This window comes from Pantherophis guttatus, chromosome 3, assembly GCF_059756535.1.
Source record: "Pantherophis guttatus breed Tessera chromosome 3, ASM5975653v1, whole genome shotgun sequence".
Taxonomy (NCBI): Eukaryota; Metazoa; Chordata; class Lepidosauria; order Squamata; family Colubridae; genus Pantherophis; species Pantherophis guttatus.
In genome coordinates this window covers 11,251,254-11,271,725 of record NC_142065.1, presented here as the reverse complement: position 1 = coordinate 11,271,725, position 20,472 = coordinate 11,251,254, and the positions used below count along the sequence as shown (strand labels likewise).

Sequence of the window (20,472 nt, the reverse complement as noted above, 5' to 3'; positions counted from 1 at the left end):
TGAATTATTGCCGTTGTTGCGTTAGTAACACAGTTGTTAAGTGAATCTGGCTTCCTCCTTGACTTTGCTTGTCAGAAAGTCGCAAAAAGGGGATCACAAGACCCCAGGAAACTGCAACTGTCATAAGTACATGCCAGTTGCCAAGCGTCCAGATTTTGATCACATGACCGTGGGAATGTTTCAGCGGTCGTAAATGTGAAAAACTCTCCTGAGCACTTTTTTCAGTGTCTTTGAACAGTCACTAAATGAAAGGTTGTAAGCCGAGGACTACCTGTATTTTGTATTGTTGCTAGATAGGCTATAAATCACATATGTATATAAAAATGAGATTTATGCTCTCCGAGTAGGCAGCCCAAAAAGAAGCATAACTATGAGTCTTAACTTTATTGAAAAGTTACATTAACAGAATCTGGCAAGGCTGATAAATAACCTTTCTCCCTTTCTCTTCTTTTACTTTTTTGGAAAACTAGGGAGGGCCTTTTTTGAAATGTTTCTCATGCTTTTCTGTGGGCTGAGATATCTTTCATATGCTGGTTGTCCTTTTTGTGACTCTCCCTCCTGTCTCCCAAGGCCATTCACACATATCATTACGCAATCTGAGTTTAAAAGTATCTTAAAATTCTAAGTTTGTTGACAAACTACACCAGGGGTGTCAAATTCAATTTCATTGAGGGCTCCATCAGGGTTGTGTTTGACCTTGAGCGGGGGTGGGGTGGTGGGTGGAGGGCAGGGGGGCATGGCCAGCTTCACTCGTGTTGGGGGGTGCCTGTGGTGGCTCGAGCGCTCTACCAGTGAAAACAGGCTCCTGAGCTCCATTTTTGGCTGCGATGGCTTCCTGCAACCTTTTGCCAGCAAAAATGGAGCTGGGGGTGGGGGGGCCCACATGCGGCCCTCGCGAGCTTCATTTTCTCTGACAGAGGCACTGTGGGTCGATCCTTTGCTATTTCCAGGGCAGCCCTGTGGGTCAAATCTAAGCACCCCGCGGGCCAGATCCGGACCACAGAACTTGAGTTTGACACCCCTGAACTACAACCTGTAGTTGATATGTTTGTAGGCATCTGTAAGATCATGACTTTAATGTAAAGGAATAAGCAACATCCTGCACAAACATACAAGACAGAGATACAACGTCCTGGGTTGCTTGTCGAGATGGGTGGCTACAGAAAACAAATCAAATCAAATCAAATCAAATCAAATCAAATCAAATCAAATCAAATCAAATCAAATGAAACCAAACCAAACCAAACCAAGGATTCCTTGCTCTTTCCGTGGGTTACGCTGCTGATTATGCTCCTTTTATATTTGATTGACACGATGAACATATGATTTGACTGGTGCCAATCATCCAGAAGATCAAGGAGATATTCAGAGAACTTGAAATACTAGTTCATTGGTGCCGGTCAGGGTTTGCCAGGAGTATATAATCCAGTCGGAAAGATTTGTAAATTGAGGTAGCTGGGAGCTGTGGTTATTGCGGAAGATGTGGGGTCAGTAAATAGACATTATGAACCTGTTCCTGTTGCTTAAAAACTGAGGTAACAGGGACATCTGGAAATAGAATGTATGTTATTATTATTCTTTGGGATTTTTAAATCCTACCTTTATTATTTTTATTAGTAATTCAAGGTGGCACGCATACCTAACACTCCTTCCATCTCCTATTTCTGCACAACAGTGCTGTGAGGTAGGTTGGGCGGATTGAGAGTGACTGGCTGGAAAGTCACCCAGCCGGCTTTCGTGCCTAAGATGTGATTAGAACTCGTAGTCTCCTGTTGATTGACCCAAAGTCACCCAGCTGGCTTTCACGCCAAAGTGGGACTAGAACTCACAGTCTCCTGCTTTCTAACCTGACGCCTTAACCACTAGACCAAATCGATCAACCACTGATAAAACCGGTAAACCAAACCTCTCGATAAATATTAGAGGAAAAGTTAAGCTGATGTTAGACGAAGTGGGCTTGGAGCAGGGGTGAAATCCAGCAGGTTCTGACCGGTTCTGGAGAACCGGTAGCGGAAATTTTGAGTAGTTCGGAGAACCGGTAAATACCACCTCTGGCTGGTCCCGGACTGGGGTGGGAATGGAGATTTTGCAGTATCCTTCCCCTGCCACGCTCACCAAGCCACGCCCACCAAGCCACGCCCACCACACCCACCAAACCACACCCACAGTAGTAAAAGAATTTGAATTTCACCACTGGCTCGGAGCAGTGGTGGGATTCAACCAGTTCGCACCACTTCAGCAGAACCGGTGGTTAAATTGCTGGCTGGCCCCGACCCACCCCACCATTACTTATTGGCCTTGTATGCCTTGGCTGGGGCCTTAGAGTCATATCTTGGAGTTAGGGACTTCCTGAGTGGGTCGGGTTGTCTTAAGGAATAAAAAAGAGTGGAAATTTAGAAGAAGAGAGAAGGTGTAATATATGTTGAGATATGGTTGTGAAGGAGTGAGGGATTGACAAGGATGGTTGCAGCTATGCAATTGGCCTCCTGCTCTTTTTAACCCCCATCACGAGTTATCGGTCTCAAAGTTGCAATCACTGCCTTGACTTTTTTGGGATGTGTGTGTGTGTCTCTCTGCAAATGCCTCTTGCAGGGGAGAGAGAGATGAAGCAGGGACCCAGGTTGAAAATGATGACCTGGTGAGGGAAAAAGAAGAGAAGAGAGCAGGATGTCCTCTGCCAGCCGCAATGACACCAAAATGATGAATTATGCCCGGGCGGGTCGGGTCGATCCGCAGGTTGCTACAACCGGTGCGCCCAAACTGTTCCGAACCGTCTGAATACCACCTCTGCTCAAGGTCCCTTCCAATTCTGTTATTCTGCTACTTAACCCTGTTTCCCGGCTCTTAAAATTCCACCAGCAGTATTGCACGACTTGAAAATATGCCACAGGGGCTAAGATCTCTTTTTATTTTTGCATTTCATTTCATATAACTTGCTCTTCTCAAGCCTCCTGCAATAAATTTTTGTTCAAATCTCACAGATTCGGGCTCCGAAGGACATTCGATTCCCGCAGAATGGCCGCAGAAGCTGATGGAGTTTGGCAGAAATGGCTAAATTGATTATTTTGATTAAAGAAAAGAATATGAGTACCTTTGTTTCCACATGGAGACCGCTTCTGAACTTTGTGCTTAAGGCGGGGAAAAAAAAAAGAAACTTTAGTTTTAGCAATTAGATTGATAGTTACATATAGAAATGGCTAGTTTATATCATTATGAAAAAGCAAAAAGTTGTGGATTGATGATAATGCCTTATTTTACTGCAACAGAGAATGTCGAAAGTCAACACTTTTTTTTCCTTTTTCCCAACCTTTCTTCAGTTCTCTCTCCCTCCCCCCCAATTGCTTTCCTATTTACTTTTGCATTTTGTACCTTATTTTATAACTTAATAAAATGTTTAAAAGACAGATTCGGGTTCCAAGCAGTTTATTTTAAACTCATCAAATTCTGTGTCTGTTCCAGCCAGTTTCAACTCTGCCCTTCTTGCATACATGATGATGATAATAATAATAATAATAATAATAATAATAATAATAATAATAATAATAATAATAATAATAATAATAATAATAAAACCCAATAGGATGAATTTCTGCAGCTTTTTTGATGTCAGTGCTGGAAATTGGACCTGTGTTCACGCTAGCCACAGGCTGCATTTCTATACATCCTGGATGAATTATTGAAGTGGAATTCCCAGTTGCTTTCGCAATGGGCCGATATAAATCTTTTTGGCTGGATGCATTTCATTGTCTTCGCATCAGCCAGTTATACAGGATGGGGCAGCCATCTTTCTGGCTGCTTCCTTATTTAAGTAGCAGGTTGGTAAATAGTCATATTCCTACCAGGTTGTTAGTTCTCTTGTGAATGGTTTGCAGCCCGGCCTAGAAAAAGTTTCTAGAAAAGGAGAAGAGGAGATATAGATCGCTTGTCTGTTTCTAGAACAAGGGCTATTCCTGATTTTCATTCATTCATTGTTGTCCCCAAATAATAAAGCTTCTTCTCTTATTATTCTAGGTATGTCTAGTTTAATGAAAAGAAGGACTAGGGGAGACATGATAGCAGTGTTCTCGTATCTCAGGGGCTGCCACAAAGAAGAGGGAGTCAAGCTATTCTCCAAAGCACCTGAGGGTAGAGCAAGAAGCAACGGGTGGAAACTGATCAAAGAGAGAAGCAACTTAGAAATAAGGAGAAATTTCCTAACAGTTAGAACAATTAATCAGTGGAACAACTTGCCTCCAAAAGTTGTGAATGCTCCAATTCATACAATTCGGCAGAGGCTGTGAAATGCACAAATATATACTGTCTGTCTGTCTGTCTGTCTGTCTATATATGTATGTATGTATGTATGTATGTATGTATGTATGTACCATGTTTCCCCAAAAATTAAACCCTGTCTTATATTTTTTTGAACCCTGAAATAAGCGCTTGGCCTTATTGCCATGGGCTCAAAACCTGATTGGACTTATTATCAGGGGATGTCTTATTTTGGGGGGAACAGGGTGTATGTGTGTGTGTGTGTGTGTGTGTGTGTGTGTGTGTGTGTGTGTGTATACACACAAGCAGTCCTTGACTTACAACCACAATTGAGCCCAAAATTTCTGTTGCTAAGTGAATTTTGATCACATGACCATGAGGATGCTGCAATGGTCGTAAGTGTGAAAAAGAGTCAGAAGTCATTTTTTTCAGTGCCGTTGCAACTTAGAACAGCCACTAAACCATCATCTTCTTTTAACGACCCCATAATCCCCTGCAGGGTGAAGTCTGGCCAACTGAATGGAGCTGAGTGTTTACTGGCCGGATGCCCTTCGTGTCGCCAATGCGGAGTTTTGTTCAGCAGATATATTCTCAGTGTGCCCAGAGAGAGAAATATCTGCTTCTACCTAGGATCGAACTCACAGCCTCCTGATTGTGAGGCCAGAGCTCCACCTCTAGGCCACCGCACCACTCTGAACAGTCACTAAATGAACTGTTGTAAATCGAGGACTACCTATACAATACTCTGTTTCCCAGGCCTATTGTTGACCTAAATATAAAAAAACCCGCAGCACCCGTAACAATTTTGGTGTGCATTTGTGTTCAATAGAGGGCGCCCTTTTGCTTCGAAAGCCAGGGGGAACTGCGCATATTGGCTGATCAGTCCTGGACAGTTAAGAGAATTATAGTACAGCGGTCTCCAAATCCCTGGGATGCCAAAAACAAACAAACAAACAAACAAACAAACAAAGCCCCATTCGCGGGATGCAGGCAGCACATGAAACCAAGCTCACTCCGGTCCGCGGAAAAACCTCTCTCCACGGAACTGGTTCCTGGTGCCCCAAAGGCTATGACAAATTCAAAATTCTGTAGCTGGGGAGTGTCTGCCTGTGAATTCTCCCTACCCCCTCGCCTCCTGTTAGGAAATGAGTATTTTATTTATTTATTTATTTATTTGAATTTATATACCGCCCTTCTCCCGAAGGACTCAGGGCGGTGTACAGCCAGAATAAGAACACACAAATAGAAAATTTAATAACAATTTAAAATATATATTAAACAATATGGCCCGTAACTAATTAAAAACCCATTTTTAAACCTCAAGAATTAAAAATTAAAGATTAAAAGTTAAAAAGAATTAGAATTAGGCCAGCCCGGCTTGTTGGAACAAAAGAGTCTTGAGGGCACGGCGGAAGGTGCGTAGGTCCGGGATCCTCCGAATCTCCGGGGGCAATTTGTTCCAGAGGGCAGGTGCCCCCACAGAGAAGGCTCTCCACCTGGGGGTCGCCAGTCGACATTGCCTGACCGACGGCACCCGGAGGAGACCCTCTCTGTGGGACCGTACTGGCTGGTGGGAGGTTATTGGTAGCAGAAGGCGGTCTTGTAGGTATCCAGGTCCTAAGCCATGGTGCGCTCTAAAGATGTTAACCAACACCTTGAATCGCACCCGGAAGACCACCGGAAGCCAGTGCAGCTCATTACCTATCTTGTTGGGTTGGCAATATATAAACTATCTATATAGCTTTAAGACTGCTGTATTGCATCATACTGTGTCCTGATTGGTTAGCTTTGTAGCCAATCTCCTTAACAGAGAGCTAGAAACATGGTTTGTTTCTCTTTGCTGTTCTTGCTCTCTGATATCTCTGTATACTACTGTTTGCAAATCCAGAAGAACTGTTTATTGTGAATAACTACGACGACTGGTAAGAAGACTTTGTTATTGGATTATCCCTGGACTGTCGTTTTGCTATCTCCTGCTTTATATGTGTATGACCTGGACTGTTTATTGGACTGTGCCTTACTATTTCCTGAAAGTAAACGCAACTCAGTGTATCTGTGTGTTGACTGTGTTTATTTGTATCTACTCTCAATCGCTTTCATGTGTACACCATTGCTATTCAAGGGTTACTCTGTGAATTCCTTAACACCTCCCAATGGTTGAGAGTGAGAAGGTTCCAGGATGTGATCCCTTACAAAATGCAGATTCAGTCGTTTGTTTGGCTCAAAATGTACCGGTTGGGAAGCCGAAATGAACGCAACGCTGTTCCACCCTTTGTGTCAACTGCCGAGGTAGTAAGACCTGCTCGGTCAGCAAATACAGGTACTAAACCTGTATTTACCAAGCCAGAACACAGGAAACTGTCCGCTGATACCAAAAATCAGCCCACCTGATCTAATTTTAGGATTCTCTGCAATCCGGGTCCAAGAGTTCAACCTGGAATTTCTTTCCACCCGGAGTGAGGTTGTTGGGAATCAGAATTGGGCTTTTTTTTTTTTGCATGCAAAAAACTACATTAAAGGAGGAGTGGGTGAACTGGAGATAATTTAAAACAATGGCCACCAACCTTTTTGGCTCTAGGGACTGGTTTCGTGGACAGAGGTTTTTCCATGGACCAGAGGGGGCGTGGTTTCATGTGCTGCCTGAATCCCACCAATGGGGCTTTGCTTGTTTTTTTTGTTTTTTTTAAAATTTGATTTATATGCCGCCCTTCTCCGGAGACTCAGGGCGGCTTACAATGCGTTAAGCAATAGCCTTCATACAAAGTCAGCTTATTGCCCCCACAAACTGGGTCCTCATTTCACCTACCTTAGAAAGGATGGAAGGCTGAGTCAACCTTGAGCCTTGGAGAGATTCGAACCAGCAGTAAATTGCAGGCAGCAGTAAATTGCAGGGTGCGTAGACCACTGTACTATCAAGGCTCTTATTTTGCATGGCCTGATTTCTGCTGTGCCAGTCCATGGACTGGGGATTTATTTATTTATTTATTTATTGGTTCGATTTATATGCCGCCCTTTTCCAGAGACTCAGGGTGGCTTACAATGCATTAAGCAATAGCCTTCATACTTTTGTATATACCTGCTTAGTAGGGCTTTCGCCCGACCCCCCCAAGCGGTGTTCTTTTTTTTTTTATACCTTCTCTCCAAGCAACTTCCATGAATCCACTTGGAACTGGACTCATGTCTTTTCCCCCCACTTGGAACTGAACCCAGATAGACATTTCCTCCAACAGTAGAAGACCTCCAAGGTCCCATCCAACTCTATTATTCGGCTTTTTATGCAACTTCTTCCCAAGGGAGCATTTAAGCCATCTGGGCAGTGATGGGTTGCCCCCGGTTCGGACTGGTTCGCAAGAACCGGTAGTAAAACTGGTGGGAGGCCCCGCCCACTGCCCCAGATGTTGTCATCGGCGATCTGCGCATGCCCAGAAGCTTCCAGAGTCCTTCGATGTGGTCTGTGTGTACTTTCATGTGTGTGCTGTGGTTTTTGTTTCGTTTTTTGGAGGGAGGGTTTCCAATGCCCTTAATTTTATTTATTTATTTATTTATTTTTAAATTTGTATACCGCCCTTCTCCCTGAGGACTCAGGGTGGTAAACAGCCAAGTAAAAGCATAAACTACAAACATTAAAATACAATTAAAAAGATATATATAAATTTGGCCCCATGATTAAAAACAATAACAAACAATTAAAAACATTTTAAAAAGTGTTAGGCCAGCCCGGCTTGCTGGAAAAAGAAGGTTTTAATGTTGATATATCTTTTTGTGTGTAATTATAGGTAGTTAAATCCAGAGAATGGAGGCAGCCTGAGAGAAGAAGGAGCATCTCTGACCCTATGGCCTCTTCCATTTGTACAGAGAGTGTAAACATCACACCATCACTCTCCTGAAATGAGGCATGGGATTGGCTGAAATACAGATAATTATTGATAGAACTTCCCAAACTTCCCAACATTGGGCTTATTGAAACATTTATATTATCCCTTCTCCTCCTCTCTCCTCTACCTGCCCTTCCTCTTTCCCCTCCTCCTCTTCCCCCTCCTTCCCCTCCTCCTCCCCTTTACCTTCCCCTCTCCCACCCTTCTCATCCCCCTCTTCCTTTTCTTCCTCTTCCTCCTCCTCTTTCCCCCTCTACTTTCTTCCCCTCCTCCCCTTCTGTCTCCACTCCTATTCTTCTTCCCCTCACCTTCTCCCTCCCCCTCCTTGTGCCACCCTCCCCTTCCCCTCTTCTTATCCCCCCTTCCCCTCTCCCTCCACCTTCTCCTTTTCTCCTCCTCCCCCTCCCCTCTCCCATTTCCCCCTCCCCTTTCCCCTCCCCTCCTCCTTCTGCCCCTCCTCCTCCCTCCTTGTTCCCCACTTCCTCTCCCCTTCTCCATCCTCTTCTTCTACTCCTCCTCCTCCCCCTCCCCCGCTCCTCCTCCTCCTTTTTACCACTCTTATCACCCTTGCCTCCTAGAGAGAGGTGGAAAAACATCTTGATGTACCATGATGCACATTGCAGCAAAATGTAGACTGAAGGGCTGGCCCAAGGACTAGAACATATGCTGTGAATGCTTTTAAAAAATTTTTTAGGTCTTTTCATCCTCAAGTCAGTGTTAACTTTCTGCAAGGCAAAGTGGTTGAACAGAGCCACCTACAGGCAGATGCTTGTAACAAATGACTGAAGGGGTGGCGGAACAAGACAATTCTGTGGATGTACCTTGAATAGAAAGAAGAATTAAACTTTGTCTGTTTACCCAACTAGCCCACCAATTTGGGCTAGTTGGGTAATTAAAATATGGCTCTTTGATTGGAGGCCACAGCAGGTTCCAAAGCCAAACTCTACAAATGCTGAGCGACTTTGTCTTGCATATATTCTCAGAAAATTATGCATTTTCTTGGCAAGATCCAGAATGATTAAGTATGTAGAAAGACTAGCCGTGTGCATGTTGTTTGTTGAACCATGGGTGTGAATAGCAAATATCTCATTGAAGATGACTAAGTTCATTGCTTTTTGCTTGTCCATCCATCCATCAATCTGTCTATCCATTTACCCAGGGATGTACCACTTTGGATCCATCCATCCATCCATCCATCCATCCATTGACCCAGGGATCCACCACTTTGGATCTATCTATCTATCTATCTATCTATCTATCTATCTATCTATCTATCTATCTATCTATCTATCTATCCAGCCAGCCAGCCAGCCAGCCACCCAGAGATCCACCACTTTGGATCTACCTATCTACCTATCTATCTATCTACCTACCTATCTATCTATCTATCTATCCATCCAACCATCCAACCATCCATCCATCCATTGACCCAGGGATGCATCACTTTGGAGATGAATATTGAATTAAGAGGAAATCCCAGCTTCTTCCCATGTACTTCCTTATCCCCATCTTTCAATTATTCAATGTAATTCTTTTTTTTAAAAAATTTGATTTATATGCCGCCCTACTCCGAAGACTCAGGGCGGCTTACAATGTGCTCAGCAATAGCCTTCATCCTTTTGTATATTTTATACAAAGTCAGCTTATTGCTCCCACAATCTGGGTCCTCATTTCACCTACCTTAGAAAGGATGGAAGGCTGAGTCAACCTTGAGCCTTGGCGAGATTCGAACCCTGCAGTAATTGCAGGCAGCTGGTCTTAATAACCAGCTTAATAACAGGGTGCCTTAAACCCCTGTACTACCAAGGATAATTTCAGTGTAAATTATCATCATTTTTATGTACATGTAGTCCTTGACCTATGACCACCACTGAGTCTAAAGTTTCTGTTTCTAGGTGAGGCATTTAAGTGCATTTTGCCCCAATTTATGACCTTTCTTGCCACAGTTGCTAAGTGAATCATTGCCGTTGTTAAGTTAGTGACATGTTTATTAAGTGAATCTGGCTTCCCCATGGACTTTGCTTGTCAGAAGGACGCAAAAGGGGATCCCATGACTCTGGAACAACCATCGTAAAGATGAGTCAGTGGCCATACATCTGAATTTTGATCACATGACCATGGGAAGGCTGCCATGGCTGTAAATGCAAAAAGGGTCATAAGTCACTTTTTCAGTGCCGTTGTAACTTGAAACAATCACTGTTGTAAGTCAAGGACTGCCTGTATTGTTTTATCATTTTTGGTGATTACTGGTGTTTAGTGTTTGTAAGCCACCCTGAGTTGCTTCTAGTTAACAGAATTGGAAGGCACGTTTTCTAGATGAGATGGATGGCATTTAAATAGAAAATAGAATAGAATAGAAAATAGAATAGAATAGAATAGAATAGGGAGTAGAGGATAGGATAGGATAGGATAGAATAAGGAGGGACTAGGATAGGATAGAATAGGATAGAATAGAATAGGATAGAATAGAATAGAATAGAATAGAATAGAATAGAATAGAATAGAATAGAATAGAATAGAACAGAATAGAATAGAATAGAATAGAATAGGGAGTAGAGGATAGGATAGGCTAGAATAAGGAGGGACTAGGATAGGATAGGATAGAATAGAATAGGATAGGATAGAATAGGATAGAATAGAATAGAATAGAATAGAATAGAATAGAATAGAATAGGGAGTAGAGGATAGGATAGAATAAGGAGGGACTAGGATAGGATAGGATAGAATAGAATAGAATAGAATAGAATAGAATAGAATAGAATAGAATAGAATAGAATAGAATAGAATAGAATAGAAAATAGAACAGAACAGAACAGAACAGAACAGAATAGATGTCAGCGTTCCAGAAAATCCCCCAACTCCAAGTAAAAACACTGAAGCAAGCATTTTTCAAAATTCTATTTACTAGAATAGATAAACTGGCACATCTGGGAAAACCCAAATTTGAGAGGTCTGTAAATCAAACCCCCCAAAACCATCCCCTCACTCCTCAGACGATCACATGCTCCAATCACCATCCGTCCCATCTCGAAACATCACTCCGACCACTCCTTCTCCAGATGCAGGATCGCCCTGACCTTGACCGACAGGAAGAATGCTATTATGTCTACAGACAATCCCTCTACTAAATCCCTCCTACTACTTTCCCACACATGAGAAGATGGCAGCATGGAAGCTTCTGGCTTAATATGGCTTCCAAAGCTGAATAGAATAGAATAGAATAGAATAGAATAGAATAGAATAGAATAGAATAGAATAGAATAGAATAGAATAGAATTCTTTATTGGCCAAGTGTGATTGTATACACAAGGAATTTGTCTTCGGTGCATAAGCTCTCATTGTACATAAAAGCCATAAGTGATAAATAGAATCAAACAAAATCAAATCAATCAGTAAAAATAAATCCAGGCATCCAGCTTCCCTTTTATCTCACTGAGGAACAAACGTGTTGGGTTATTTGGTCTGCAACATTGGGCATTAACAGTTTTGGTTTCTTATAACTGTTTTCGGTCCAGCTCTAATTATCTTATCTTATTTTGCTGCTCATCCATCCTTGAACCAGCTTGACTCTTTTTCTTCTGCTGCTGTTTCCCATCCTACTTGTGCAAATTCTCTTCCTGGTCACTTCCAGTCTCTGCCTTCTCTCCAATATATTGGGTGATGAAGCCTTACAAGTTATATCTGGCTTGGATCGCAGTTAGAATACAGGGGAAATGGCTACTTTATCAGAAGGTTATCTGGTCATGGTTTTCTCGGGGTTAAATGAAAAGTGGGCCAGGTTTTTAAACTTATTTTTTCGCCATGTCACAGCCAGGGGAGGAAAAATATGCATTAATCACTTGTTTCCCTCAGAAATAAGACTGAGAGAGGACGTTTTAGCAGATAGGTAGACAAGCAAGTGTTGTGTTTTGTACAGCTATTTAGAATACAGAATAACAGACCTTGGAAGTCTTCTGGTCCAAAACCCTGCTTGAACAGGAGATCTTATGCCATTTTGAACAATCTCAGATTAACAGTTAGAAAGGGCCTTGTGGGTCATCTAGTCCAACCCCCTGGCCAAGCAGACACTACACCATTTCTGACAGATGGCAGTCCAATCTCTTCTTGAAAGCCTCCAGTGATGAAGCTCCCACAACTTCTGAAGGCGACTTCTGTTCCATTGGTTGATTGCTTTCACTGTTAGAAAATTTCTCCTTATTTCCAGGTTGTTCAGTTTCCATACATTATTCCTTGTCTGGCCTTCAGGTACTTTGGAAAATAGCTTGACAATTTTTTTTTTAAAAAAAAATCTCCAGTGATGGAGCACCCACATCTTCTTTCAATGATTAATTGTTCTCGCTGACAGGAGAACAAGGCTCCGCCTACTGACCCTGATGTCATCAAGATGCTTCTGTGCAGAAGAGCGAGCGAGTAAAGCAAGCGCTTGCGCGCGGCCCCATTGCGAACCAAAAGTAAGGTTTTGATGCAGGGCTCTAGACCACCCCTGGTCTAGAGCCCTGCATCAGACTAAATAGCAGCTGACCAGGAGTGATAGGTAGGGTTGTAAGATGAAATGGGAAGCCAGACGGATTGACGGACAGATAACTCACTCTTTGACTCTGCTGCTTAATGGCACAGCACTCCTTACCCCATTGAGTTATTGCCTGGGCTGCTTTTGAAAACAGGTACCCTTCAGAAGACTGCTGAAGACTCTAGAGCATCCTTCTATAACAGGGGTGTCAAACTCAAGACCCGGGGGCCAGATCTGGCCTATAGCATGCTTAGATCTGGTCTGCGGGGCTGCCCTGAAAACAAGGAAGGATCAGCCTGCAGTACCTCTGCCAACGAAAACGGAGCTTGGGAGGGCTGCGTGCGACCCTCCCGAGCTCCGTTTTTGCTGGCAAAGGGTTGCAGGAGGTCATCACAGCCGAAAACAGTGACGGGCATGGGCGGCACTCCCAAGCTCTATTTTTGCATCTTGATGACATCAGGGTCAGTAGGCGGAGCCTTCTGCCGGTTTTACTACCGGTTCTATAGAACCGGTCCGAATTGGGGGCAACCCACCACTGTTCTAGACCAAGATAGGTATAGAAGGAAAACCTATTTTGAAAGCAATGGAATGGCCTGTTCTGATGGTTTTAGAAGACAGAGAACATAGGGGAGAATCTCCATTCAGCCAGAGGTGGTATTTGCTGGTTCGCCGAACTGCTCAAAATTTCCGCTATCGGTTCTCCAGAACCTGTCAGAACCTGCTGGATTTCACCCCTCGACCGTATGTACTGGAGGGCGTCTCCTCTAAAGGAATAGTGGGAGACTATTGCAGAGAAAGAGATGCCGTTCTGTTTATGCATATTTATACATACTTTTTCAATGGAGGCAGCTGCATTAAGTCTTCAAGGGGAGGCCAACGGTGTCACCAAAATGCTTTACCTCCCTGGCTAATGCTTTGTACCTCCCTCTAATCTGATGATCTTTTCTGTTCTGAACTTCCTGGTGGAAATTGTAAAAAAGGGAGCCTAATCTTTCCTTGAAAAGGTTTCCTTTGTTCCCAGAAGTCTGTTTTCTTTTTTCTTTTCCCTTTGCAAGTAGCAAAATTCAAGCGGATAACCTTGGGGCCGCCTTCCCCCTTCTGTTCATAGTTAGTCTTTCTTATCTATCAGTAAACGTTGCCCATGCCTGTAATTCTGAAAATGAATGAATATGTAAACAGAGATTTCAAGGTGAATAAGTTAACCACGGCCTACTTGGCCGGACAACAGATTTGGATTCCTTAGTTGGGTTTTAATAGGCAGTTTCTCAGAGAATCATAAGATTTATTTCCTATGCATTATTTTATTAGTTGCATTAACAGAGGCAGGAACAGTTGCATATCTATCTATCTATCTATCTATCTATCTATCTATCTATCTATCTATCTATCATCTATCTATCTATCTATCTATCATCTATCTATCTATCTATCTATCTATCTATCTATCTATCTATCTATCACCTACATCTATTTCTGTCTGTCCATCATCTATCTATCTGTCTGTCTATCATCTATCTACATCTATATCTATGTCTGTCTGTCCATCATATCTCTCTCTCTCTCATCTATCTATCTATCTATCTATCTATCTATCTATCTATCTATCTATCTATCATCTATCTATCTATCTATCTATCTATCTATCTATCTATCTATCATCAATCTACATATATATCTATGTCTGTCTGTCTGTCGATCCATCTATCCATTCATCCATCCATCCATCCATCCATCTATCTATCTATCTATTTATCATCAATCATCTATCCATCATCTATTTGTCTGTCTGTCTGTCTGTCTATCTATTTATCTATCAATCTACATCTATATCTATGTCTGTCTGTCTGTCTGTCTGTCGATCCATTTATCCATCCATCTATCTATCTATCTATCTATCTATCTATCTATCTATCTATCTATCTATCTATCTATCTATCTATCTATCTATCTATCATCAATTGCCATCCATCCATCTCTATCTCTATCTCTTTATCCATCCATTATCTATCTATCTATCTATCTATCTATCTATCTATCTATCTATCTATCTATCTATCATCAATCATCTATCCATCATCTATTTGTCTGTCTGTCTGTCTGTCTGTCTGTCTGTCTCTCTCTCTCTATCTATCGCCGTCCATCCCATCCATCCATCCATCCATCCATCCATCCATCCATCATCTATTTGTCTGTGTCTGTCTGTCTGTCTGTCTGTCTGTCTATCTATCTATCTATCTATCACCGTCCATCCATCTGTCCGTCCATCTATCATCCATTACGTTACCTTTTCCAAGGGATTATTTGTTAACTCTTTATGGCCTGGGAACCCCAGTTTTCTCCTGCCATTTTTAGCTCCCCTGCCAGCCTAATTAGATCTTTGGCACAGACAGGATTTGAACCGGCTCGCAGGAGACAGCTCAACCAGGTCTCTTATCGGCCTCTGTGAGCTTGCAAAGATAAAGCTTCAAAGACCGACACATTTTAAATGCCCCTTAAAGAGCCTTCAGAAATGTCCATTTCATAAATGTTTGTGTTATATGATTAGCAGATAATGGCCAAGTGGTGTTATTGAATTGCTCTGTGGCTGAATACTTGCAAACAGCATTCGTGGCCGATATCAGATAAATGAGTTACTTATTAATCAGGTTTCTGAATGTGGTGGAATTCATACTTTCCGAGGGGAGCTGACGTTGTTACCTTTTGTGCTCTAGAAGGCTATGGAGTTCTCTCCATCCACCCTTCCATGGGCAGAATTTAAATTATGGGTACCAAACTTCTGCTGCGCCATGATCTACTAATGCCAAATGATTGTCCACAGGTGGATCTATTTACACAGGGGTGTCTTTGGAATATGGTCCAAAGAGTCAAAAATGTAGACGTTCTTATATTTATGGAATAGATGAACACTTTGATTCCTACTTCATGAGGTTTTAGAAGCTGCCCAGTTTGTACCAATCTCACAGATATACGATGGGCGGAAAATTCCAGATCTGGTTGGAATAGTTATAATTGTACCAATAAAGGAGAATATTTGTAGCTCAGGGTTGACATGAGGGGTCCTTGGTGTTCTCTGAGCTTAGTTGCTTTTCTTGCAGACGTTTCATTACCCAAAACCTAGTCACCCTAATACTGATGATGTTACCTAGTTTGGGTAATGAAACACCTGCAAGAAACAAGCTCAAAGAGCACCAAGAAACCCCTCAGTTATTACTGTCTTGGTTGAACATCTATGGAGATTCTCAATCATCCAGGTCATAGTTGTCCCAAAGACAGGTGTGGGCTTCAAAAATTTTAGCAAGGGGTTCTCTGCCTGGTTACTGGCTGGACGTGGCCATGGTGGGTATGGCCTAGTCGGCCTCCTGCACCATGGGGGGGGGTTATCCTCCCCGGGCTCCGGAGGCTTTCCTTGAGCCTCTGGGAGGGCGAAAATGGCCTCTCCAAGCTCCGGAGACCCTCTGGAGGATGGAAATGGGCCTGAACTTCTGGTAGGCCTGTTTTTCGCCCTCCCTGAGCCTCCGTGCGTGCCCTACACTTACCTGCATCCAAAACAGGCCGCGTGGGGACTCCTGGGAGGCGGAGGGGTAGGCGGGGCCAGCCAGGAGTTGGATTTGGAACAGAATCTTAGCTAAAGGTTCTCCCGAACCCCTGCGAACTCCCAGCAGCTCACCTTTTGGAAAAAAGTACCTTTGGGATAACTGTCTTGGTCCAGACCTGTTGGTAGGAAGAGGGCTATATTTAATAATAATAATAATAATAATAATAATAATAATAATAATAATAATAATAATAATAATAATAAAATTTTATTTCTATACCGCCCTTCTCCCGAAGGACTCAGGGCGCTGTACAGCCTATTTAAAAAACACAAGATAAACATCAATTTAAAATTTAAAATTATTGAATATATTTGGCTCCATTTAAAACTCCAGAAATTTAAAATACCCCAATTTAAAATTATCATGTCGATAGCCTGGCCTGGCGGAACAATAGGGTCTTCAGTGCACAGCGAAATACCCGGAGTTCGGGGATCTTACGTATTTCTGGGGGCAGTTCATTCCACAGGGCTGGGGCTCCCACAGAGAAGGCCCTCCCCCTAGGTGTCACTAGCCGACATAACTTGGCCGATGGCACCCTGAAGGGACCCTCTCTGTGGGAGCGAACTGGCCGGTGGGAGGCTATTGGTGGCAGAAGTCGGTCTTGAAGGTACCCGGGTCCTATGCCATGGAGCGCTTTAAAGGTGGTAACCAACACCTTGAATCGCACCCGGAAGACCACTGGGAGCCAGTGCAGCTCGCGCAGGAGGGGTGTCAAATGGGCACAACGAGTTGCGCCCATAACCACCCGCACGGCCACATTCTGGACCAGTTGGAGCCTCCGAGTGCTCTTCAAGCGGAGCCCCATGTAGAGAGCATTACAATAGTCCAGCTGGGAGGTGACAAGGGCGTGAGTGACTGTGCGCAAGGCGTCCCAGTCCAGAAAGGGCTGCAACTGGCGAATCAGGCGAACCTGATAAAAGGCCCCCCTGGCCACGGCCATCATATGCTCTTCTAAAGACAGCCGTGCATCCAGGAGGACACCCAGATTGCGAGCCCTCTCTGTGGGGGGGAAAGATTCACCCCCAATAGTCAGCGATGGCACCTGCTGACTATATCGGGACACCGGAAGCCACAGCCACTCAGTCTTGGAGGGGTTGAGTCTGAGCCTGTTCCTCCCCATCCCATTTAACATTTGGGAAAGACTAAGGCCTGCTAAGGATGTGGGGATCTTGGTGTCTTTACCACAGCAAGGAAAGCAGCATGGCACCATTGTATTGTGAGCTGTGCCCCTGTTGTAAGTAAGTCATAAGTCATAAGTTTATTTTGTCAAGCATATATGAGATAACAGGTAAAAGTATAAACATAATTTGAATACATTAAAAGAGTAAGTAAAAAGGAATATTAGGACAGGGACGGTAGGCACGCTGGTGCACTTATGCACGTCCCTTGCAGACCTCTTAGGAATGGGGTGAGGTCAACAGTAGACAGTTTAAGGTTAAAGTTTTTGGGGGTTTGGGGAAGAAACTACAGAGTCAGGTAGTGCATTCCAGGCATTGACCACTCTGTTGCTGAAGTCATATTTTCTGCAATCGAGTTTGGAACGGTTTACCTTGAGTTTGTATCTATTATTTGCTTGTGTATTGTTGTGGTTGAAGCTGAAGTAGTCATTGACAGGAAGGACATTGTGGCAGATAATTTTATGCACTATGCTTAGGTCAGACTGAAGTCGGCGTAGTTCTAAGTTGTCTAAACCCAAAATTTGAAGTCTGGTGGCATAAAGTATTTTATTGCGGGTAGAGGAATGGAGGACTCTTCTCGTAAAATATCTTTGGACTCTCTCGATTGTATTTATGTCCGATATGCAGTGCGGGTTCCAGACAGATGAGCTGTATTCAAGAATTGGTCTAGCAAATGTTTTGTATGCTCTAGTTAGTAGTACAACATTACCAGAGAAGAAGCTACGCAGGGTTAACAACTCTTAATACAGTGGGCTCAGGCACTTAGATCGTTTGTGATGAATACTCCAAGGTCCTTGAGTGAGGGTCATCTACAAGGTAATGTCCATCTAATTTGTATTTTATGTTTTGATTTTTTTTGCCAATGTGCAAGACAGAGCATTTGTTGGTTGATATTTGAAGTTGCCATTTGTTACTTTGTTAAGTAGGTGTGATGTCATGGCCCAGGTATCAAAGGGGAGATACTGTCTTAGCAGGTGCAGTTGAAATAGTTGATGGGGATGCAGACAACCATTAAGCATCTCCCCCTGACAATAACAACTACCCCGTAAGTTTTTATTGGACTGATTAGTTTTTTAAACTCTGGATATAAATATTTGAGTTAGAAGTCATTTTGGGGTGATTGGGCTCGTTGTTGTTGTTGTTGTTGTTGTTGTTGTTGTTGTTCTTCTTCTTCTTCTTCTTCTTCTTCTTCTTCTTCTTCTTCTTCTTCTTCTTCTTCTTCTTCTTCTTCTTCTTCTTCTTCTCCTCCTCCTCCTCCTCCTCCTCCTCCTCCTCTTCCTCCTCCTCCTCCTCCTCCTCCTCCTCCTCCTTTTCTTTTTCTCTTTCCCCTCCTCATTCCTTCTTCTTCTTCCTTCTTCCTTCTTCCATTGTCTTCATCTCCCTTCCTTCTCCTCCTCCTTCCTCCTTCTTTTTCCCATAGTGTCTCATTTCCCTTCCTTCTTCTTCTCCTTCTCCTTCTCCTTCCCCTTCCCCTTTTCTTTTTCTCTTTCCCCTCCTCATTCCTTCTTCTTTCTCTCATTGTGTCTCCATCTCTCTTCCTTCTCCTTTCCCACTGTTTCCATCTTCCTTCCTTCTCTTTCTCCCCCTATTGCTACTCCTACTGCTACTCCTTCCTTCATCCTTAACATCCCTATCATCTCCATCATCAGGAAAGTATAATATTTTATGACTCTGCTCTGTCTTGGAAAAGCTAAGCAGCGTTGGAACAGGCCCTTAATGGAAATCTGGCATGTTGAATCTTTATAGCTCAGGAGAGCAATGATTAGGTAGAAGGAACAACTTAAGTACTGTAGGATTATGCAGAATAAGATAAAGTATATACTTAGCCCTGGGAAAGTGCCCAAAAATGTTAATGCCAAATGATGAATAATAAAAATTGTACTCGTTTGCATTAAGTTCATTGTCACAATTGCCCATAAAAGAAGACCTCTTCCAGGAGAGAGAAAGAGAGAGAGGGAGGGAGGAAGGGAGGGAGAGAGAGGGAGAGAGAGAGAGAAAGAAAGAGAGAGAGAGAGAGAGAGAGAGAGAGAAGAAAAGAGAAGAGAAGAGAGAGAGAGAGGAGAGGAGAGAAGAGGAGGGGGAGGAGGAGAGAGAGAGAGAGAGAGAGAAGAGATCTATAATATAACATAAATTCTAAACTGTAATAAATTATTTATTACTTAGGGGGTTATGAGTGTTCCTTTTCTACAGCTATGAAAATCAATGGATGTGATAATTTTTTCCTAGCAATAGCAATGGTACTTGCTGTAAGTCTATAAAGTCTATATACTACTCCATAGTGTTTACAACAGTGGTCCCAAACCTTTTGGGCACCAGGAACCAGTTCTGTGGAAAACAAGTTTTCCATAGGTGAGGTGATGGTCAGAGGTGGTATTCAGCAGGTTCTCACCAGTTCTGGAGAACCAGTAGCGTAGTAGTTCGGAGAACCGGTAAATACCACCTCTGACTGGCCCCGCCCCCATCTATTCTTTGCCTCCCGAGTCCCAGCTGATCAGGAGGAAATGGGGATTTTGCCGTATCCTTCCCCTGCCATGCCCACCAAGCCACTCCCACCAAGCCACGCCCACAGAACCGGTAGTAAAATTTTTTGAAATCCACCACTGAGAGAACCGGCAAATACCACCTCTGACTGGCCCTGCCCCATCTATTCTCTGCCTCCCGAGTCCCAGCTGATCAGGAGGAAATGGGGATTTTGCCGTATCCTTCCCCTGCCACGCCCACCAAGCCACTCCCACCAAGCCATGCCCACAGAACCGGTAGTAAAAATTTTTGAAACCCACCACTGAGAGAACCGGTAAATACCACCTCTGACTGGCCCCGGCCCCATCTATTCTCTGCCTCCCGAGTCCCAGCTGATTGGGAGGAAATGGGGATTTTGCAGTCTCCTTCCCCTGCCACGCCCACCAAGCCACGCCCCGCCACGCCCACAGAACCGGTAGTAAATTTTTAAAAAACCCACCACTGGTGATGGTGCTTTCACATGCTACCTAGATCCTGTGTACCGGTATGTGCAGAGGAAGCTTTGCTCACTTGCGCAGCCCTACTTTAAGGACCCCCATTTT

General features: G+C 43.4%; 1 long non-coding RNA gene across 1 annotated transcript in view; it reads left to right on the top strand.

Moving 5' to 3' along the window:
* Nucleotides 1-18,364: 18,364 nt before the first annotated feature.
* The window catches only part of LOC117674823 (uncharacterized), a 66,765-nt gene continuing 64,657 nt past the window's right edge, over nt 18,365-20,472 (top strand). Inside the window, exon 1 of the long non-coding RNA XR_004594001.3 lies at nt 18,365-18,455. This is a non-coding gene — a long non-coding RNA (uncharacterized LOC117674823). The remainder of the gene's footprint in view (nt 18,456-20,472) is intronic.